The sequence below is a fragment of the Cupressus sempervirens genome, chromosome 7 (genome assembly GCF_028749045.1).
Source record: "Cupressus sempervirens isolate cs-2001-9-10 chromosome 7, ASM2874904v1, whole genome shotgun sequence".
Classification (NCBI taxonomy): Eukaryota; Viridiplantae; Streptophyta; class Pinopsida; order Cupressales; family Cupressaceae; genus Cupressus; species Cupressus sempervirens.
The window spans coordinates 407,313,209-407,338,343 of record NC_143124.1 but is presented as its reverse complement, the minus strand read 5'-3'; the positions used below and the strand labels follow the sequence as shown (position 1 = coordinate 407,338,343).

The window sequence follows — 25,135 nt, the reverse complement described above, 5'->3', positions numbered from 1 at the left end:
TGCATCTCTATTTAATAATTAATTAGTCATTATTAAATAGCTTTTTCTTTTAGGTTACCCTTTTGGGTTTTGATCTCCTTTTATAAGGATTGATCTCATTTGTATTTGGTCATTTTTTCCATCTCTAAAAATACATTAGCATATTTTTTAAAGCAAAACCCTTGCCTCCTCTCATCTTTTTCTTTTGTGACAGGTTTATGCATGTAGGTATTCGAAGGCTTTGTGAATTTTTTTTGGTCAAATCTTTCACATCCAACTTATAAAGGCTCACTCTCTCTACTTATTCTTCTATAATCTCTTTCAACAACTCTCTCCACCTATTCCTCCTAAATATCCTCTAGAAATTTATTGAAAGCTCCAACTCTTGCTCCATGTCAACATCACTCTTATAGGTAAGAGTATTTATTTTGAAAATCCTTTATGCTTGCTCCAGGTTTGATATAGAAAATATGTAACAAGCTCTTGGTTTATTTTTCTTTTGACAGAAGTGACATGTATACCTAATCAGAAATAAAACATCTAAGGTTTTGTTTATGTTTTTGCAACTTCAATTGTAGCATTGTTGTTGTATGAAACAATTTGTTGTGCACTATTGTATGCTACAATTTGTTGTTTATTGCATTTAATTGAGAATTGTAATAATGCCTAAGATATATATTTTGGTTTCAAAATTAATCAGCTATCGTAGTCAAAGGATACTACTTTATTAGTTTGTTTGAGTGGAAAGATATAATATATTAATATTTTAAAAAAGTTTCTTATATCTTCTCATCTAATTCTCTCTGCTAATATGAATCGAATAGTTAAAATAAAAAACTTATCTGTTTAATAGTTTAACCAATTTATTCTAGGGAAAGAGTGAAATAATTGAACCAAAATAAGTTAGCGATGTTACATCAAACCAGAATTTTGTCTTTTATAAGATCAAGATAGACTAATCTTGATTTAAATAAATATCAAATTGTCAAAAAAAATATGCATCCCATAAACTTGGAAAGTTCCAGAAAGGAGACTTTTATATGTGTGAAAAATTAAAAAAATTGGAATATAGTTTGTTGCAAATAATTTAAATATAATATAGATAGATAAGAGGTGAGCCAATAGGGTAAGTAATTTAGCTAGTTGAGAATCCTACTAGAAAATGGATGGTCTCATATTAGAACCCTGACTAATCCAAATGAGAAACCACTCAAAAGGTAATATTAAAGCTAGGTTATAATGAGACTTAAATAAATTGACTATGCACTAAACAATAGTTCAATTGAGGTATCACTCTAGCAATAAATGTATTATCCTAAAATCAAATCCTAAACAATGTAAATGAACCAAAGTTCAACATAATTTTGTTTGGGCACTGTCAAAGTAGCATGATGTTTCAACATATTCAATTTAAAAATAGCAAATTCAAATTGTGCTAGCAGACTTTTCATGCTTGATGATTGTTTCTGAAGACTCTTAGGTACAAACTATTTATATGTGTCTTCAATCTATGTGGGAACAAGATATTTATAGTGTAGCTACAGGTCACACTAGATTATGTTTTGGTCTTAGTGTTGTCTAGATTTACTCACCTTAATAGACAATTCATAGAGATAGGCTTTGCCCCCAATTTTAAAAGAAATAGCTAGGTGGTATGTTCGACCCATTTTATTAAAAAATGATTTGTTAGGGCTCATGGGTAAATAGTTTCTAGAAAGCATTTGATTAGGTACCAGCAAAAAATGCTTACATATTGCTACACAACAATCTTCATTGATCTCTAGGTTTTGAATACAAGATATTATACTGGGTAATTTGAAGCATCATTGCAACAAATTTGAAGCCCTCCATCTTGGACAAATAGGAAAGAAATTTATGTAATGGAAATCAGATAGAATTTATAAAAGACTATTATAGTGCACTGTATCATTTCATTAGCTTATGAATTTATGATGATTTCCATTATTGCGAGAAATATCAATTAAAATTTAATTTAATACTCTCAACCCTAAACCTAAAATTTTACTTGGCACTTAAAAATTGCTCGGCACATAAAGGCATTGAGTGCTAGTTTTACTCAGCACATGAAGGTGTCGAGTGCCAGTTATGCTCGACAGTTGCTCAGCACTTGAAGGTGCCAAGTAATAGGGAACAGGTGCTGAGTGAGCTCGACACATAAAGGATAGGTTTTGAGTTAGCTCGACACTCAAAGAAGACAATGGATGCTGAGTAAAGTCAACTCCAACTAATAAAAATTATAACTTAGAAAAATCAAATGTGAATGCTTTCACGATTAAAACCAGAGAGTCGAGCTTTAACCTTTCAACCAAGTTTCTCAAATACAATGAATAGAAGAGGAAGAACAATAGATTCAAGTATGCATACTTTCTTTTCTATACAATCTTTCATTAAACTATTACAAAATCTAAGAGCATTCGGCTTCAACCAGAAAACCCTAAAATAACCCTAAACTGATAATACTTCAAACTTCAATAAAATTTTAAACCTGCAACTGTAATGGCTGCATACAATGGTTCCTAGAGCAATCACTACTTCAATAGGACAAATCCAAAAAACAAAAAAGTTACAGAGTGAATAGGGGAAACACGTGCAACTGCAGGCACAAACTTCTTTCCTTCTTCCTTCTCTGCTCAGCTCTGCAACTTCTCTATGATCTGCTTGATCTGCTTGAACTCAAAAAATGAATGAATAAAAATTCCTTTTGTCACATTCCATATTCCCCCTCTTTTTTGATTTCAAAATCTCACCCACTATATTTCTGTTTTCTATCTGTTCTATTGGTCGTCAGGTGGTAGGTGGGTGTTTGGCTCCAGGGGCAAACGTCAACTACCATATTAAATATTCCAACACTCCCCCTTTGTCCCGAGCCAAAAAAAACAAGGATCACAATTGATCCACATCAACTACACCAAGACACTCTCTTAGGTGTACAAAAGGTCCAATGCTTAAAGGCTTAGTAAAGATGTCTGCTAGCTGCTACTCAAATTTGCAAAAATCCATCTTGATATCCCCATTCTCCACCAGCTCTCTGATGAAGTGATATCTGATTTCTATGTGTTTGCTTCTCCCATGGAAGACTGGATTCTTGGACAATGCAATTGACGAGATCTTTTCACAATAAATTGTGGTTCCATCATCTTGCCTTTCATTCAAATCTGTCAAGATCCTTCTTAACCAAATAGCTTGACATCCTACTGCATTTGTTGCTATGTATTCAGCCTCTGCTATAGATTGAGAAACAATAATTTGCTTCTTGGATGCCCATGAAATTGCACCCGATCTCATATGAAACATGTATCCAAAAGTGCTCTACCTATCATCTATACTTCCAGCCCAATCACTATCCGTGTAACCAACGAACTTGAAATCATCATTTGTAGTATACAAAATCCCAAATCCCTTGGTACCTTTCACATACCTTAGGATCCTTTTTCCCGCTTGCCAATGGGAATCCTTTGGTGTTTCCATGAATCTAGAAATTAGACTTACTGCATGCATTAGGTCTGGTCGAGTTGCAGTCAAATACATTAGACTTCCAACCATAATCTTGTATAATGTTGGATCCTCTCTTGCTAGAGTCTTCCTTGTTCAATTTCAAACCTACTATTGTTGGTGTGGGGGCTACCTTACTGTTGTGCATTTTAAATCTCTCCAAGATCTGCCCTGCATACTTTTCTTGAGAGATGAAGATGCCATCATCCATTTGTTTTACTTCTATGCCTAGAAAATATTTCAAGAGACCTAGGTCTGTCATTTCAAATTCACTTGTCATGGCCTCTTTAAACTCACCAATTAGAGCCTTGTCATTTCTAGTAAAAATTAAGTCATCTACATACAAGACAATAATCAGTACATTACCATTTGCTGCCTTGATGTAAAGAGTGGGCTCACCATTGCTTTTGCTAAAGCCATTGCTCATCAAATATGAGTCAATCCTATTGTACCATGCCTGTGGAGCTTGCTTGAGCCCATAAAGAGCTCTCTTCAATCTATATACTCTATTCTCTTCACCTGCAACTTCATAACCAGGTGGCTGCTCCACATACACTTCTTCTTTCAATACACAATTAAGGAAGGCGAACTTCACATCCATTTGAAATACCTTCCATTTGTGTTGAGCTGCAATTACTATGACAGCACACATGATTTCCGTTCTTGCAGCTGGGGCATATGTCTCATCATAGTCTCTTCCATACTTCTGTTTGTAGCCCTTGACTACTAGCCTTTCCTTATGCCTATCAATCTTGCCTTCAGCATTGCATTTGGTCTTGTAGACCCATTTCACTCTAATCACATGCTTCTTGGGAGGCAATTTAGTTAGTTCCCATGTCTCATTTCTTTCTATAGCATCTATTTCCTCATCCATGGCCTTACACCATTTCTTCTCCTTGATTGCTTCTTCAAAATATATTGCATCACTATGAGAAAATAATGCAAAATTAACGCTCTCATCATAATCTTCATACCTTTCATCTTGTTATATCTCCCTAGGACTCTTGGTCTTTCTTGGTAACAAAGAGGAGAGTGTAGGATCAGAATCTTCACTATTGCTGCATTGCCGACTAGCTCGATCTTCACTAGTACTCAACACTGACACTCGGTCATGTCTAGAGGAGCTGGGCACTGTCTAAACTTGCTTTCCTTTTCTTTTATTTGCTCCTTCTTGTTGTTCATCAGCATCTTCTTCACTCATAATTTTCACTTTACTTGAAGTGCTCGGTGACTCATCAATTGAGCCATACCAAGATTGATTTTCAAGAAATTCCACATCTCTTGAAAGAGTCATCTTGTTGTTCAATGGGTCATATAATTTGTATGCCTTTGATTCTGAGCTATACCCTATGAAGATGCAATTCACACCTTTTTCATCCACTTTCTACCTTTGCTCTTTAGGCACATGTGCATATGCAACACATCCAAACACCCTTAGGTGTTCAACTGTCCATCTTCCTCATGACAATGCTTCCATTGGAATCCTATCGTGGACTGCCTTTGTAGGACACCTATTAATTAGGTAAGCTGTTTTTGCCATAGCCTCTCCCCAAAATTCAGTTGGGAGACTTTTCTCCTTCATCATGCTTCTTGCCATTTCAACAATGGTCTTGTTCTTTCTTTCAATCACTCCATTCTGCTATGGTGTATAGCTAGCTATGAGCTCTTTCTTTATGCCATGTTTCCTGCAAAAGTTTTCAAAAGAATTGGAGGTATACTCCCCTCCTCTATCTGATCTTAGGACTTTGATATAGTGTTCACATTCTCTTTCAGCCTGGGCTTTAAATTCTATAAATTTTTGAAATACTTTAGATTTATTCTTTAAGAAATACACCCATGTCCTACGACTGAAATCATCAATGAATGTCATAAAATAAGTACTCCCTCCAATGGAAGTAACTTGCATAGGACCGACTAGGTCAGTATGCACTAATTCTAATGGATATCTAGCCCTCCTAGAATTTCCAGAATTAAAGGGAAGCCTATGTTGCTTACCCAAAATACAAGCCTCACACTTGTCATAAGAATTTCCTACATGTGGTAAACCATCTACCGTTCTTTTATTTGACAATAAATTTAAATCAGCATAGCCAAGATGACCATACCTGAGATGCCACAACTGTGAAGGGTATTCAATCACACTCCTTAGAGCTGATTGTGTGTGAGGTGCAGCGCAAACTTGAGATAAGAAACATGTCTTTATCTTCAAGGGAAACATTCTGTTCTTTGTCATTTGAACTGCTGCAAGTATGTTATTGCTCCCATCCTTTTCATGAATGACACACTTGTCATTCTCCATTAGCACTTTGTATCCATTTTGAATGAGCTAACCAATGCTCATCAAACTGTGCTTCATACCAGGGGCAAAATACACATTTTGTATTTCCTTCTTCTCACCTTTCTTGGTGCGGACCATAATAGATCCTTTGCCCACAACTGGTAGGGTTCCATTGTTACCCATCTTAATCTCAAATTTGAAACTCTTGTCAATGAATGAAAGCAAGGTTTCATTACCAATCATGTGGTTGCTACATCCACTGTTGAGTTACCAAACCTTAGGGCTTCCTTCTTCACCAACATTACACATGATGAAGGCAGTGTTTTCACTTCCCATATTCACATCAAGCACATTTGCTTGTCCTGACTGATCATTTTGCTTCTTCCAGCATTCACTTGCATAATGCCCATATTTATGATAGTAGTAGCATTCTATATTACTCTTATATGAGCTGTAATTTTTCTTACCTCCTCTTGAAGTATTTTGTGAGCTACTTGCTCCATTTGCTCTTCTTGAGCTTTCTGCTATAGCATGCCTGAGATATTTCTTCCTCTCCCCCTTCCTCTTGATTTGACTAAGCCTTGAATGCTTGCTCTTGAGAAGAAGAAGATGTGGATCTATTGATCTTATGCTCATGGGTTTGAAGTGTACCCATCAACTCATCCATTGTCAAAATAGTGAGGTCTTTTTCCTCTTCTATGGTCATGACCAAATTGTCATATTTATGATGTAAACTCAATATCTTTTCCACTATCCTCTGCTCTTGATAGTCTTCTCCATTTGACTTCAGTTGGTTAATCACATCGGAGGTCCTTGAACTAAAATCTATAACTAATTCATTTTCCTTCATCTGAAGGTTCTCAAACTCCCTCTTGATGTTCTGTAGCTTTATAGTACAGACTTTATCAGTCCCCTTGAAGTTCGTCTCAAGGATATCCCAAGCTTCCTTTGCATAATTTGCTGCTGCAATCTTTGGAAAAAGTGTCTTTGTCATTGCTGCTTCAATAAGACTTAATACCTTTGCATCTTTCCTCCTTTACTCTTTCAAATGAGTCTTTTGTGCATTAGTGAGGGCAACATACTAAGTTGGATTAGTCACATCATTAAATCCATTGACCACAAACTCCCACAAATTATTTGCAACCATTATGGTCTTCATCTTCTTTGCCCATGTATCATAATTTTGTCCATTAAAGGATGGTGGTTGCTGCCATATCTTTCCTGCATCTCTTGCCATGAAAAATATCCCAAGAAAACAAATGCCCTAACTCACTGTGGATGTGGGGCCTCAAAGCTCTGATACCATGTGAGAAATGTCATTTAAAATTTAATTTAATACTCACAACCCTAAACCTAAAATTTTACTTGGCACTTAAAAACTACTTAGTGCATGAAGGTGTTGAGTGCTAGTTTTACTCGGCACATGAAGGTGCCGAGTGCCAGTTATGCTTGGCACTTGCTCGACACTTGAAGGTGTTGAGTGATAGGGAACAGGTGCTAAGTGAGCTCGACACACAAAGGATAGGTGCCAAGTTAGCTCGACACTCAAAGAAGAAAATGGATGTCGAGTATGGTCGGCTCCAACTAATAAAAATTATAACTTAGAAAAATCTAACGTGAATGCTTTCACAATTAAAAAAAGAGGGTCGAGCTTTAACCTTTCAACCAAGTTTCTCAAATACAATGAATAGAAGAGGAAGAATAATAGATTCAATTATGCCTCTTTTCTTTTCTATTCAATCTTTCATTAAACTATTACAAAATCTGGGAGCATTCGACTTCAACCAAAAAACCCTAAAATAACCCTAAACTGATAATACTTCAAACTTCAATAAACTTTTAAACTTGTAACTCTAATGGCTGCATACAATGGTACCTGGAGAAATCACTTCTTCAACAGGACAAATCCAAACAACAACAAACTTACAGAGTGAATAGGGGAAACACATGCAGCTACAAGCACAAACTTCTTTCCTTCTTCCTTCTCTGCTCAGCTCTGCAACTTCTCTCTAATCTGCTTGATCTGCTTGAACTCAGCAAATGAATGAATAAAGATTCCTTTTGTCACATTCTATTTTCCCCTTCTTTTCTAATTTCAAAATCTCACCCACCGTATTTATGTTTTCTGTCTATTCTGTTGGTCATCAGGTGGTAGGTGGGCATTTGGCTCCAGGGGCAAACGTCAATTGCCATATTAAATATAACAAAAATTATGAATACTTCTTTCTAACTCTTGATACTTTTAGTACACTAATAGATGATTATATTTTAAAAAATTATTCTAATTTTGAATATCTATTTTAATTTTTTTTAAAAATCAATCAATGTTTACTTGTTTATTAATTGTTCTAATTCCATAAGATCTATTTCAATGTATTTAAAATCAATCGATGTTTAATTGTTTATTATTAGATTGTCTAATGCTTTCCTCACATGTTTCTCATTTTCTATGTTTTGATTTATAGTTCAGCTGAATGGATTTTTATGTGAATTTTTACGACTTTGTTTACAATAATAAAAAGTTTAAAATTCCTTCCATTTTAAGCATACAGTGGACATAGATGTTTAAATCTAAATAGTGTCATAAGTAATTTGATGGTAGGTATTTAATTTAAACATGATGAATATTTTCCATTCTAATTTCTCGTTAGCCCTAAAATTTTGTGTGTCCCCAAAATACAAACCATCGACCTCTACTGTTTCACAAGTCACTCTGCATACTTAAAACTAATTGCACTATTTTATTTATCCTATGTTACATCTGTACTATATGAATGTAATTTCTTCTTACATCTTTAGGTTTTGTTTAGCAAGATCTTAAAGTTGGACTTCACTGAGATACTACCCTACAACATGTAAGAACCAGTGGTCTGAAAGAATTGGTTTATCCAAGATATAGAATCAGCCTCTAAAATTTACTGGATGTGTTAGTGTCATCCCTTCTAATTTATGATCCCTTCCTTGTTGTTCAATTTATGCCATCTTTCGTAGGTTATTTTCCATGCTAATGTTCTCCTGTGAAGGCATCTAAATCTTGCATGAATGTTGAACTAAGTCTATTATATACGTCACATAAACCAGCATGTGCATTTTTGTCTGCAAGACTTGTGCTTTATTAGATTTTAATTGTGATTGGCAATGTTTACATTTGTTCATGTCGCTTCTATCTTATCTACCCCCTTATAGAATTGTACGCAAAGTGGACTATGCTTTGGAAGCTATTATTTTTAAGCACAAAGGTTACTCAATTTACCAAGCCCTTCTTGAGAAAAATGTCCACTTCCCATTTTAGTCGAGACTGCTAGTAACAAACAAAAAGTTTTTGCCAAACATTGGAAGAAAAGATGAGTTATTTCAACATAATCTGGTAGCCGCACCTAGGAACATATCATCCCTTTGCTGGTAGAGTTGGATCACTTTGAAAAAGGCATTTTTATTGTTTTTCTAATGAATCATTTAATTTATTGGTTAAGGTGGAATTCATTATAACAGAGATCGTTAAAAGATTTGTGATGTAAATGTGTGGAGTTGGAGAATTTCTATTTTTCAGAACTCATAGTTGCAAGAATTCACACAGCTAGAGTTGGAAAGCTAAATAACTATTCTTCAAATAAACATATAAAGATTTATGTTTCTATTTATTTAAATCAAATATTAGAATCTTTTTTTAAAATAAATGCTTTTGTTCATTATAATATAAAATATAGTATAAGGTAGAGTTCCCGTGGTTGAGAATAAATATAAAATTAAATTTTATAGTAGATGTAAATTATTAAACTTGTAAATTAATATAAAATATAGTATATGATAGAGTTCTCATGGTTGAGAATAAACATAAAATTAGATTACATAGTAGATGGAAATTATTAAACTTACTTCTAAGCTTAGAGATTTTATTTAGAATGTCATCATTATGTATATGAAAATAATTTGATTTTGTTGAAATATACATATATATAGAGATATATAGAGATTTCATTACATTATAAAGACTAAATATATATTCCTCTTATCAGTCATAAACTTTAAAGGCTAAATACATATTCCTCTTATCACATAAAAACTTTGAAAAGATCAGGAAGGGAGAGATATAGGAAGAAGAGATAGAATCTTTGAGATTGTAGATCTAATTAGGTTGTAATCATATTGATAATTTCATTTTACTTTTAAGCCAGGAAAAATGATACTCAATCAAAACTCTAATGATGTGGTTACTATCTTTGACTCCACATCAATCAATGTATCAGCAAAATCCAATACTAACACATCACCACAAAGTTCCACTAGCTCCATGTAAGATGAATTACCCATCTTCAATAAAGAAAGCATGTAGGACCTAATAGGTGAATTTTAGAAGCCTATTAAAACATTTCTAAGAAATTAAGAAAGGAATACATAAACCTTGACCTTTTGGAAGAATGTGATTTAGAGATGTTTTGTGATGCAAAGGACATGCATCATCTAATTGCCTCAATAATGAATGTATTTTATAATAATGCAAAAGAGGGCTATTATGCCAGGCTATATGGAGTAGAGGAGATAGAGTATTTAAAGTAGTAATTTCTTATTTACTTGAATGAATTTTGGAGGCCATGACCACTAGATACTTATTCTGCCAATCACCAACACTACTATGATGTGGATGTGTATATAGCTTGTATTTAAACCTCTATATACATATTATTTGTTTGGATGATACTCCATACACATTCATGAACTTACATATTATCTCTATCATTTGATGGTTATTGTAAAACCATGCTGTATTGTTTATACTTTATGCATTTGTACATGTAACTTCTATATGTGCTATATACACTTTAGTGAACTTACATATAATGTCTATACTAATAGTTGTTGTAAACCATGTTGTACTATTTATACTCCATACAATTGTAATACTCACATTCTTCTCTCCCATAGAGCTCATATCTTTTGCATTTTCTTTTTTGATGCATCTACTCTTTCGATTGTAATGGGAACATATTGAGTAGAGGTTTTAATAAGCATGATTTTAAAATTCATTTATACATCATGCAACTCTTTACCTAAATATTAATTTTAACAGTCATTCTAAACATATAAATAACATAAAGTTGTGAAATATTGAAATAGACATTGTAGCTCATGCATACAACATATCACATATATGTTATACATACAATACTATGAGTTATATTAACTCTGATGAACTATTGTACTTGACTTTATAGCTCATGTATAGTAAGGGTAAAAGCACAAACCTGTGTCACCTTTTATAAAGAAATGAGATATCAGAATGTGACAGTTCAACATTAATGAAAAAAAATAATGGTATTTGTGTTTAATATATGAAGATGATGTAAACTGATGAAATTTGTAGAATTGGATGAGTTTTATGCCCCTAATTTTTATAAATTTTTTGAGTAAGAATTCATTCATTTTATTTTATTTTGAAGTCCCTTTTTTAACTATAAAAAATATAGGGTGTAGTTCCTGTCAAACAAGTATATGCAAATCATCTTCTTTTGTTTTGATTTCAAAACATCTTATAGATGATATGTATAGCTAATGAATGAAAAAAGAAATAATTATTTTTTATGTATATTTTCTTTGTTATAAGCACTCAAGTTTGACCTTATTAGAATCCAACAGTTTTTTCCTCTCATCAAAACTTCCCTATCAAATCTATACCTTCTTGAAAAAAAATTACATATTCATGAAGAGGATTCTCTCCTCTAGAGATAAATTTAATTTTTTAATTTTTTTAATATGATTTACTATTTTTTTTCCTTTTTTGAGGGAGCATCTTCTAAAATGTTGAAAATTGACTTGTAATATTTTGAGATTATGACACATTATAACTAATAAAAACACTCAAAAAATTATATAATGATGATATTGAAGATGAGATCTATAAAAGGGTATTTTTAGTTTTTGGAAAAAAATTGAGTTTTGATAGAGAAATGAAATTTGACCAAAACAAGTTTTGGTATCATAAATGGTGACACAGATCTATGCTTTTACCCATAAATATCACATATGTGTTACATAAAACAATATTAGTGATGTGAAATAAAAATATATATCAGCAATACAATTATATGACTATTAGGTTCCATTCATCATATGACAAAACTATCACTAATAAAAATATCATTATATCTAAACTAAAAATATATAGCATAAATATAATTGTAGTATTGTTAGATGTCAAATAGGAATTCATCATATGACACATGTGTATTCAATAGTGGGATAAACAAATGTTAAAAATGTTGATTATTTAGAGTGAAGCTCCAACTATAAATTGTGTAAAGTGTTCCTAGAGTTATATCTACTCAAACATAGGTTTTGACTTTGGAATTTACATAAATACCAAGAGTGTTCCAAATTTTGAGTACATTAACATTAGATGTTGTAGAGGAGTTGTTAGCAATGTTGATTATTTAAATCTATGTTATATTCCACTTGTGATTGCTCTAAAGTCTTCCCAAAGTTATATCTAATTAAGCATAGAATATAACTCTAACTTTTGTAGATATACCAAGAATGTTGCAAATAATGGATCCACTAATAGTAGGTGTTGTGATATTATTGTACAATAGTAATGCAGCTCTAGCACCAATAGTACAAGTATTCTTAATTGAAAAAATTGGAGATGTGCTTGAAAATACTTGATGACATAGGATATACATATTTGATGACATTCACAAACATCATGCAACACTACTAAAGAAGTATAACAAATATATATTGTCTAAGGACATTAGAGTTGGAACAATGGTGTGTTTAGTAGAATATAGCTATTCGAAATCAACCAAAATGTGGTGAGTTCATAATTGTACCCTATTTTTAACAAAAGCTATTTTATTGTGCTTACAACTCTCTAACTTACAAACTCTTACATCTAAATATGTAGGTGGATCTAGAGATTGTTCACACAGGAACATGTGACTATTGGGAGTCCAACTACTTTAGATGCAAACTATGATGATAAGAAAGTTGTACACATGGGAGTCACTACATCATCAAAATAAAAAATAGGATTCCCTCCTACAACAACAACCATATGGAGGCCAACTAGACTCCTAGGCATAGAAAGCCCTACAGTAAATAATGAAATGCACACCATATTGATGCCTATTAAAAATTTAAATCTATATCAAACAAGGTGGCATACAAAGGCTCGTGTAACTACAAAGAAAGATATGAACCATTATGTCAAGGATAATAAACCTAGCTAAGTGTTTAGTTGGGATGTAGTAGATAATGAAGGTACCAAAAAATGAATAACTCACTTCAATGACATAGAAAGCATCCATTATGATAATATAGAAGTTGGAGCTATCAACACAATAGCTTGCAGTACTATGAAAAATGGTAATAGATTTTATAATAAGCTCAATAGTGAAATAGATATAACCTTAATATCATATTCAAAGGTTTCCTCCTATGAAGATGATCCATCTATCCCTATGTGCTAAATCACTTTTACACCAATTGATGAAATTATCTAGATGCCAACCAATATGGATGTTGATATTCTTGGAATTGTTTGCCATGTACAAGAAACCTCAACAATTAAAAGAAAATATAGAAAAGAGGTCCCTAGACATATCATCACTATGTTCGACATGTCTCGTACTACAATAAATGTCACATTGTGGGGTACAACTGCAAAGGAGAAGGTGCAAATCTTCAACAAAAGTATTACCTCCAAGCAACTGTAGCTCTTGCTATCAAAAATGGATGGACATCTAAATTTAATGGAATTTTTATAACTACCCTAAGTAAGAAATACCATAAACTTCAAATAGTTGAAGCACTGGTATGAGGAAAATGTCACCAACCTCCACACAACCTCAAGACAACTCAATCCTGCATTATTGCCAACTGCACAAATGACAATTAGTGATATTAAACAACATGGATTGACAACATCTAAACAATTCTAGCGTATTTTGAATGTGACACTAATATTCCTCAACAAAGATAAATTTTTTTACTAAGCTTGTCCTAGAATAGTTAATAGTAACCTGTGCAAGAAGGGACTAGACAAAGAAAATGTTATTGGGTGGTAGTACCCAAAATGTGAATTTTTTTTTACTCAATGCAATTATAGGTGCATAACTCAGCTAAATTATAGGATCACATAGGTGAAATATGGGCTTTTGCATTTGATGAGGCTAGGATACATTTGATGGGCATGTCAACAGAAGTATTGTAGAACCTTCAATTTGATGACACTGCTGATAAGAGTATGGAACAATGTATAAGAGATGTTCAACTTAAAATATATATATTCACAATCACATGTGCACCTGAGATGTATAATGATGAAGAATGCATAAAGGCAACTATTGCAAAGGTATCTCCAATAGATTTCACATTAGAGACCAATACATTGATCAAAAGGATTACAAATATGTGTAATACTCAACCACTCAACCAAGAAGCACAGTAGATCACACCATCCAAACACAAAGGGACAAAACGTAAAATGCAAAGATGTACTCCAATATTGTCATATATATAGATAGATAGATAGATAGATAGAGAGATATCTATACATATATGTATATATATATATATATACATATACATGTATGTACATATATATGTATGTATGTATATATATGTATGTGTGTGTATATATATGTATATGTACATACATATACATATAAATATACATATACATACATGTATATATATACATATACATATACATATATATACATATATATATATATATATATATATATATATATATATGTATGTATATATGTACATATATATATACATATATGTATATGTATCTATATGTATATATATATATACACACACATATATACATATACATATACATATAATATACATACATATACATATATATATATATACATATACATATACATATACATATACATATACATATACATATACATATACATATACATATACATACACATACACATACACATACACATACACATACACATACATATACATATATAGCATATGTGTGCAAAAATTGGATTAGAAATGTACATGGTAAAAATGTTTAAAGGTGACATCAACATAATGTTTAGTAAAGAAAAGTATCATGCATTCTTTACACTAAAAAGAACTAGACATGATGTGTGGCCGAAGTCTATATGAACATAATGTTCTTGTAAATGCATATAATACACAATGTATTCTACACAAAATTAAGTTTTTAATTATTTTAGTTAACTTAGGATGTAAATTTTTTAAGTAATTTGTATATTTTATTACTAAATATGTTCTTTCTTATTTGTTAAATTTTGATTCTAAAAAATATATAGTATAATAGATGTAGTTTTAGCACTATTAACAAGAATTACACTCTTTTTATTTGAACTATATGCTAAAATTTAATAATAATATTAAAAACAAAATTAGTAATCAAATATTATTGTGAATTTATTTTAGGAAAATGCATAATCCTATCTTTCATTAAGGCTCCTTCATCCACTCATTTTTGGACTATAAGATTGAACTATTTTTGGAAAAATTATTTGGAGTTCAAATAAGATAAATAAAGATAGATACACAAATAGATATGCACTTATAGATTATGGAAGTCAATATGATAGAGCAATGGCCAAACAAAAATATAGTTGAAATTTGTGAAAAACTAGGGAAGGGGCCTAAAAATTTGAAAAAAGAAATTGTGTACAAGATAAAAAAATTAAGCACAAGATCTATTTATTGCATCATTTATTTATGTAATGCAAATATTGAACAGTAAATGAAAAGATTTTTAAAATTTAGATTAAATAAATACAAACACATTTTAACATTTAACATACGAATAAATATATTAATTTAATCAAAGTGTTATCTATCCTCATTGTCATTTAATTTATTTTTTCAAAGAAACTTGAACTAATTTAAAGAATATTTATTTATTAATTTTACCTATGTAATTAACATTACTAATATCACTTCTACATGCTAATATCATTTCTAACTACATATTTCCATCACTGTCTAATTAGTCCAACTCTTTCAAAATGAATTTAAAACCCAATCAAAGAGTAAAAAAATAGATGGTCTCCATATCCAACCTGCTTTCACTTTTTGAAAGACACTAAAAAATAAAAAGCAATCCATATACAATTATACACAAAAAGGAGGAGGAGCGCCTATATCAGATGACTCTCCAGAAAAAGTATTTGTATTATGAGTGTGACAAGAAATCAAAATAACACAATTGAATCAAATATGTTAGATAAAATACATACTAAAGAAAATACTTAAAAATACTTAAGTCTATCAGCGTAATCCCTTACACCACCAAAGGTGCAAGTGCTAGTAATATATGCAATACAATTGTAAAACCCCTCCCCTAGATGCATAGTTTTCTTAGAATAGATATTGGGCTCTAGAGAGAAATAACCAATAGAAAAATTGGTTACATACCTAAAAAAAGAAGGCCTTTGCAGGAGTAGTTTTTGAGGCATACTATTTTACATTCTTCCCTTGACACCAAACCGAGCATTGAAGACTTTTCATATGGATAAGTAAAATAGGCAACGTGCTCAAGTTCCAAAAATTGATGACCCTAGAGACTAATTGTCTGTGAGTATGCCAGAGGAATGTGCAAAGCACATGCATAATTAGGTTTTTTGACATCAATCAATTTGAAAGCATTGCCATCTCATGCATAACTGCACTGGATGTTTGTGCACACACCATTGTATCCAGGCAATGGCTACCCAGGGAGTTATTTTGACTCCCTAGTTACCTCAATGCCATACTTACTTATGCCATCCCCATTAATTTCTTGCATGTGTGAAGCCAACTATGGTACCCACTGTGTCAGAATTGAAAATTGTGCCAAGTTTATATGGAAGGCTCAAGTCCCATTTTAATGATAGTGAGAAGTGAAGTTATTCATTTTTCATTTTTAAAATTTCTTAGAAAAAATATAAGTTAAGAATTTTAAAAAGATTAATAGTCATTTTTTTTTCTAATCAATTTTTAAATTAATTTATTTTATTATTATTATTATTATCTTTTACATTTATATATTTAAAATTAATTATATATTATATATAATTAATAATTAATTTTAACATGAGTTTATAGTTTGTATAATGTGATAAATAATATATAAATATTATTATTTATATTTTTCATAATTTTATTGATATATATGTTAAATGGATTTTTACATCTTTATATAGATTTCAATATTTTAATAATTTCATAGATAATACAAATCCACAAAAGTTTATTAATTATATTAAATTTGTATAATTTAATTGTGATAATTTCTATATTTTTCTATAGTTTAATAATTGTATTAAATTATTATAATTATAATTTTAGGATAATATAATTTCGTTTAATATTAGCATAAATTATAAGTAATAATGTTCATCCAAATGTTTAATCATGTGTATGTTCTCAAATTATTTAATCAAAAAAATTAATTGTTTTTTATAAATTAATGATATTGTGTTAGAATTTTTTTTTTGAGATTTTCTATTATGTAAAATATAATAAAAGAAAAAATATTTAAATAAATTTACTTACAAAATTTTCAAATAATATTTTTTGCATATAGCCTATTTTTTTATTTATTTATGTTATAAAAATGTTAAACATAATTAATCCCTAATATAATAATGTCTCACACAACAATGAAGTTGCAAAATAATGACCAAAAAGACTAATAGAGATTTTTTTTTCTTCTATTGAACAATGTGATTTTTAAAAGGAGGCTTCCCCAATCCCTTAGGTTGAAGGTGGGACTCAATAAAGAATGTTACAAAATTATATTATTAGTGGGCTTGGGATAGAACATTTCTTTTTGTAGAAATAATTTATAGAACTTATTATCTACTAAATAAGTCTCGTTAGTTAAAGTGTGTTGACAAAATCTAAAATCTAATTTTAAAAATAGAGTTCAAAAAATTATAAGAATATTAAGTACTTGGAGTATTTTTTAAATCTACAATCTCATTAGTAGATAAAAATTTAAAAATATATTTCTAACTACTAATAATAATAATATAACTATTAAGAATAATATATATTATTAAAAGAAACCTTATAATTTGTAATGCATGTCTACTCCTATATGTACATGAATATAACAGTGGACACATATTAATCTCAATAATCATTTAAACTTAATTATTTGCATATTAATTTAATTTAAGTTATTATTATTATAAAATCAAATTGAAAAATAAAAAATACAAAAAGTTGAATGCCTAAAATATTCAAATGTCATTAAAAAAAATCAATTATTAAAATGATTGAAGTAAATCATAATAATAATAAAATAATTTTTTGGTTCAACACTTAATAATAATAATACTTTTTGTTTCAACACTTAGAAAAAAGCTTTTAACCTTTTCATTCTACCTACCCGACACTCTCTGTTATATAAATTCATTACTTTCATTCTAATTTCAATTAAGCGGTTCAATATACTTTCATGAATAATATATCCTTTTAATTTATTTATTTTCAGAATGTTATACTTTTATATTTTTTCAATCTATATGTTACATTCATAAACAAATAAAATTATATAAGCAATTTATTAATCTATTTGAAATTATCATTTAAATAGTAAAATATAATTATTTTAAAATCACTATAATAAGAATAATTCTATAATTTAGTAAGACTATTTTTTAAAATTCATTAAATAAAATAATAATATTTATATTCTTGAATAACACACACATATTTGAATAGTTATATATTTATCAATTGTATATACTTATATCGATCTTTATTCAGTTGTAAAATATAAATATTCATTAATATTTAAAATACAATGTAATTTTTAATCTTTATATTGTGATATTCATTTTAATAAGCACAAATTTGACATTGTTTTCTAAATAGAAGAATTGAAAAAAAAACTTATGTGATAAAATGCTTCATTTATTTCCCACAATAAACTTTATAGCTAAAATATTTGTAATGTGATCTAAAAATAAAATGGAGTAATATAATTCATCCATTGGGAGTAGATATGAAACTAAATATTAACTCAGCATTGAAAGTCAGACCAAAACTGTTGGATCATGCCTGCATGTCTGACATATTTCTACAAAAATAAATGTTCTATCCCAAGCCCACTAAGAATATAACTTTTCAACTTTCTCTATTGAGGTCAGACCAAAACTGTTGGATCATGCGTGCATGTCTGACATATTTCTACAAAAATAAATGTTCTATCCCAAGCCCACTAAGAATATAACTTTTCAACTTTCTCTATTGAGTCCCACCTGTAACCTAGGAGTGAATTGGGGAAACCTCATTCTTGAAGGTCTTAAGTACAAAACTTGCATTGTTCAATAGAAAAAAAAAGATATCTCTATTAGTGTCTTTGGTCGTTATTTTACAACTCCATATGTTATGTTAGGGATTAATATAATTTAAGTTTAACATTTTTATTTTTGTAAAATAATAAACAAAAAATTGGTTGTATGTAAAAAATATTATATTAAAATTTTGTAAGTAAATTTATTTAATTTTTTTTCTTTTACTATATTTTACGTAATAGAAAATCTTAAAACAAAAATTCTAACACAATATCATTAGTTTATAAAAAATAAAAAATAAAAAATTAATTGAATAATTTGAGAACATACACATGATTAAACCTTTGAGAACATACACTATTACTAATCATTTATGCTAATATTAAAAGAAATTATATTATCCTAAAATTATAATTATATCAAAATTAAATTATAATAATTTAATATAATTATTAAACTTTTGTGAATTTGTATTATCTATATAATTCTTAAAACTATAGAAATCTATATAGAGATGAAAAAATCCATTGTAACATATGTATTATAAAAATTATGAAAAATATAAATAATAATATTTATATATTATTTATCATATTATAGAAACTATAAACTCATTTTAAATTTAATTATTAATTATATATAATATATAATTAATTTTAAATATATAAACTTAAAAGGTAATACAAATAATAATGAAATAAATTATGTTAAAAATTGATTAGAAATGAAAAAATAAATATGACTATTAATCTTTTTAAAAATTTTCACTTTTACATTCTCCAAAAAAAAAAAATTACAAATGAAAAATGAATAACTTCACTTTTCACTGTCATTAGAAAGTGGTTTGAGCCTTCACTTTTCATTGTCATTAAAAAGCAGTTTGAGCCTTCGTATAAACTAGGCGCAACTTTCAATTCTGACATGGTGGGTACCACAATTGGCCGCACGCACGCAAGCATGTATGGGGATGGTATGAGCAGGCATGGCATGGAGGCATCCAGGGAGTCAAAATAACTCCTTGGGTAGCCATTGCCATGGTTGGACTCATTGTCGAACTGAGTATAAGAGAACTCCACAGTTACAGGTTCCTCAGGAAATCTGCAATATATTTGAGCCGGTGCAGAGGGGCACCGGCTACGGTGCAACTTATTTGCACCGTGCCGTTTGCATTTCCGTCACCCTTCCATCTCCTCTGACATGCATCGTCGTACCCATGATTTACTGTACAAAACATAAATGTTTCAGATGAGTCGTACTGTGCATTTTGTTTGGGGACGCAGGATTATATTGTTTTTTGGGCAGCTTATGAAATATTCGTTTGACTCAAAGCGCTTTTCCCTTGTTTAAATTTTAAATAGTTACAAACAAAACTGTAGGCAATATAAAGTTTAAAGTTTTGGTTTAGTAATATAAAAGTAATATAAAAGCATTATATTTTAATAAATGATTTTTAGGTTTAAAATATTTTTTATATTATTTTTAGAATTAATTATTATTAAAGATAAAATTATTATGATTATTTTGGTTTCTTTTTGAAAAATTAAAACAAAAAACAAAATATTTATTATTGATTAAAAATTATAGATTTTATTTAGTTAGGAGGTTTTTTTGTTTGAAGTTATATTTGTAAATTTTGAAATTAATTGTAGTGAAATTTTTCTCTCTTGAATTTTTAAAAATATATGTTCAAATATTCTAAAAATATCTCAATGGTTGAGGCATCACTTTGAAACTCAACTATTGAAATAGATGGTGGATTGGTTTTGTCCATTATTTTATATTTGATTTTGTTATTTGTCTTGTTATTCTTTAAAATATTAATAAAAATATAACTATTTTTTATGAGTAAAAATTTACTCTATAAATCCCAGATACTGTGTTCCCAACTACACAGCTGCGATGGGAGTGGCGCAGAAATGCAGCGGATTGACCAGACAGATTGGAATGGGTGCGAGTATCAGCACTTCACATCCATGAATGCAACTGCTTGCCAGCAGGCATGCTTGGCTGATTGCTTTTGTACGGTAGTCATCTACGCCATCGTAGATGGAACAATAAATTGTTGGAAGCGTAGGCTTGCTATAGGGTACGGCCGTGTAAGCCTTACACGGACAACTTTTGTAAAAGTTTATACTGGAGTCTGCAACGATGTTCCGGCCATGGCACCAAACTAAGCAATTAAGTTAGAGAAGGGGAAGGCTTTTGAGGTTATTGGAATAAGCCTTATGGGTTGCTTCCTTCTCTTTTCGGTGTTCTTGGTTTTTGTTTGGTTTTATATATGCCACCCCAAGCTGAGAGCCTTGAAAGTGCATGACAAGTTTGATTCAGTGGGGTTGAAAGCCTTTAGTCTCCAAGAGATTGACGCCGCAACTAGAGGCTTTAAGGAAGAAATAGGGAGGGGAGCTTTTGGGAAGGTCTACAAGGGTGTTTTATCTGATGGAAGAGCAATTGCTGTGAAAAGACTTGATAAGGAGGTCATTCAAGACCAACAAAGTGGTGAAAAGGATTTCCGGACAGAAATGGGTATAATTGGGGGAAGCCATCATAAAAATCTTGTTAAACTCTATGGCTTCTGCCATGAGGGCTCCCACAGACTTCTTGTGTACGAGTCCATGCCTAATGGTTCTCTGGACAAAGTTTTATTTAAAGCGGCGAGAGATCTCGATTGGTATCTGCGTTTTCAAATCGCTTTGGAAATTGCGAGAGGAATCGTCTACTTGCATGACGAGTGCACAAATCCTGTCCTTCATTGTGATATAAAACCACAAAATGTCCTGCTGTATGAGTATTACCATGCTAAGATAGTTGAATTTGGAATATCTAAATTGATTGGCGCAGAACAAACGAGGACATTTAGTGTTGCCCGTGGAACACTCGGTTACATGGCACCTGAGTGGCAGAAAAGTAATGCAGTTACTGTCAAAGTGGACGTGTATAGCTTTGGAGTGATGCTTTTGGAGATTATCTGTTGCAGAAAATTTCTCGACATGAATGTTCCAGAAAATGAAATGATTTAGGTTGATTGGGTTTATCAGTGTTTCAAATGTGGTAGACTTGTTAAGTTGATTGAGAATCAGGAATGCAGAGGTATTGAGGCAGCGCAGCTGGAAAGAATGGTGTTGGTTGGGCTTTGGTGTATTCAAGAAGATTACCTTCTCAGACCAACAATGAAAAAAGTAGTGCAGATGCTTGAAGGAACTATTGACATTACGGTACCCCCTGACCCTGGATCGTCTCGTTCATGAAAATAAAACCATGCAGTCTAATTTTCTTTTCAGCTTGAACAATGACTTGTTTAATTTTCGAAGATTCTACCAGCTACTTTGGACAATGACGGAGTAACAGTTATTGGACCAATTAAGTTAGCATTGTAATCTTAAATTATATCTTACAGAATAATACGTATTCTGTAAGGGCCCGTTTGGTGAGCGGAATAGGAATACGTATTCCGGAATACATATTCTGGAATAGAACGTATTCCTCTTCTCCGTTTGGTTCAGCCAATGTTTGATGGAAATTCGCAGACCCAAAAATTTATGTTTTCTAAAATAAATAAAAATGGAATAGGAATACGTATTCCAATACCACCTATTTGGATGGAATTGCAAAACCCCATTTTTGGGCCAAAATTGGAATACGTATTCCTATTCCGCGCACCAAAAGGGCCCTAAGTGATTAACTAAATCTTCAAGGAATATGTCGGATTAATTTTATGGTGCTAACGGTTTTTTGTTTACTTAAAGTGAAGGTATTACTTTTTTACCTCTAGTTTACGAATAGATATGTTTTGGACAGTTTATCGAATCAAAGTTTAAAACTAGCTTTCATATATATATATATATATATATATATAATAAATAAGCCGAGAGATATCCTTCTCCAAGATGCCTATTTTCATAATCTCATAATTTTCATCTAAGAGGTGTGAGGAAATGATTTAGGATTCTTGATCTGCCTCATTTTTACTTCCATTTCCTCTCCGTAATTTTCACAATTATAATTATAATTATAGTTAGTCTATTTCTATATTATTTTTCTGACATGTAAATGAATGTTAATTTTTTTCAAAATGGAAAATGTTTACATTGAAGATTGCTGCCACTGTAGAAAGCCTCTTAGCTTAAGAATTATTCAGCAAAGATATATTATTTCAACAGAAATATTCGTTTGTTAGAACAAACTTATTTTCTCTTTTATTTCAAGAGGTTTACTTTATGATTTAAGAAAGCAATAATCAATTTTGGCCATGGTTTAACTATTATATCATTCTATACAAGCTTTTCCTACAGAAAGAACAGTCGAGTTTAGATATCTTTTTTACAACATTTTCTAGCGAAGATTGATTATTAGCATCAAAATTCCCTATATTTTGTGCTTTAATTCTGCTACATCAAAGAGAAAAATTACCAAAGGAAATGATAGACATATATGTCTCTGATAATAAATGTCTCACCTAAGACAAGTTTAATGGCATGCATGACAATGAACAGATTTGTTATGAACAATATTTTCAACCTTAATTTAGGGATTTTCTTAACAATGTCGATTTGTATTTCATAATGATTAGTCTAATAAGCTAAATCATTATATTTGATTTTAGATTAACCAGTCACAAGTTTATACTAGGTATTATGTTGCACGTACTTAACATTCATTCATGTATTTGATTTCATTGTTAATTTTTATTTATTTTTGGGTAAAACATTATATTTATATTAATAATAACTGGTTCAAAATAGCTTCGGGAGAAAAGAACTAGAAAGGAAAAATCTGGTCATTCTCCAATACATAAAGGATACAAAAGAAGAAATATGGTATTAAGAGAGTATCTATCAACACTAATGAATATTGTCCTTGTGATTTCCAAATCGAGAATACTTTGATTAGAAAGAGGAAAAAACTCATACGAATACAATTCATTGTTTGGTCTTGGAGACAAAACCAAGAGCCAAGCCAAAAACTACCATAAAAGTTTCCATCATTGATCTTTATCCAAAACTCCAATTGAGAGCGTGATATTAGAAAGCCATCTGATGCAAGTGCAATCCATGACCCTAAACTATATAAAATATCTAAAAAGAACAAGTGAGATCCATTAAAGTAAAAACATGTGAGATCATAGAGAAGCTATGATTTACTATCAAATAATATATGAATAGGGCCCAAAATTATTCAAAGCATATTATTTTGTCATAATATTGACCAGATTAGGGAAATCAAGGAGGTTAAGAGGGGAAAGTAAAGAGTTAATATAAATTCTCTCAGTAACCAAATTAACCAAACAATCAGCTAAAAGATTGCCTTCTCTATAATTATGTGTAATGTAACATTCAAAGATTGAATTAAGAAGAGACCATACTTGATGCAATATATATTGTATGGACCAATTATATACCTGATGTTTAATACACACATTATTAATAATAGTTGAATCCCCTTCAACATGTAACATAGATAGAGATAGTGATTTTGCAAGTTCCAAACCAAAAAACGGGCCCTAGATTTGTTTTTAGTACACGAAGGGAGAGGAGATGCTTTTGTTGTAATCACATGACCTCTAAAATCCCTAATGACTATTCCATAGCCACAATTTCCTAGATTTCCTCTAGAGATCCCATCAAAATTGAGTTAAAAATAACCCTCGCATGGAGGAATCCACCTGGTTTGTGCTCAGATAAGAGGAATCTTGGATAGACACAATGGAGTAGGAAGAGAGGGAAAAAGTAAACCCTTCCACTGATGAATAACATAGCAATCCCAAGGAGAAAAAATATGTTTACCCTTATATTTACTTATTGAAGCATTAACAAGCTCAACAATTGACCTCTCTAATCCTTTAAGAAATTAAGAGATTGGAGATTATGTTTGCCTAAAAATTATCTTATTTCTTTTTAACCAAACTGTCCATCTTACAGATGTAGGGATGCACTTGTAAAGACATGAAAACATTGATTTTGAATATAAGATTGGACATGCCAGGAATAAATCCTACAAAGAGTCAAGTAATGACATATAAAAATTAAGCTTATTTAGAACACAAATCCAATAATCTTGGGCAAAGGGGAAA

At 30.7% G+C, this 25,135-nt stretch overlaps 1 pseudogene; it reads left to right on the top strand.

Moving 5' to 3' along the window:
- Nucleotides 1-20,050: 20,050 nt before the first annotated feature.
- Nucleotides 20,051-22,313, top strand: LOC149547263 (G-type lectin S-receptor-like serine/threonine-protein kinase LECRK3; annotated as a pseudogene).
- The last annotated feature ends 2,822 nt before the right edge of the window (nt 22,314-25,135 follow it).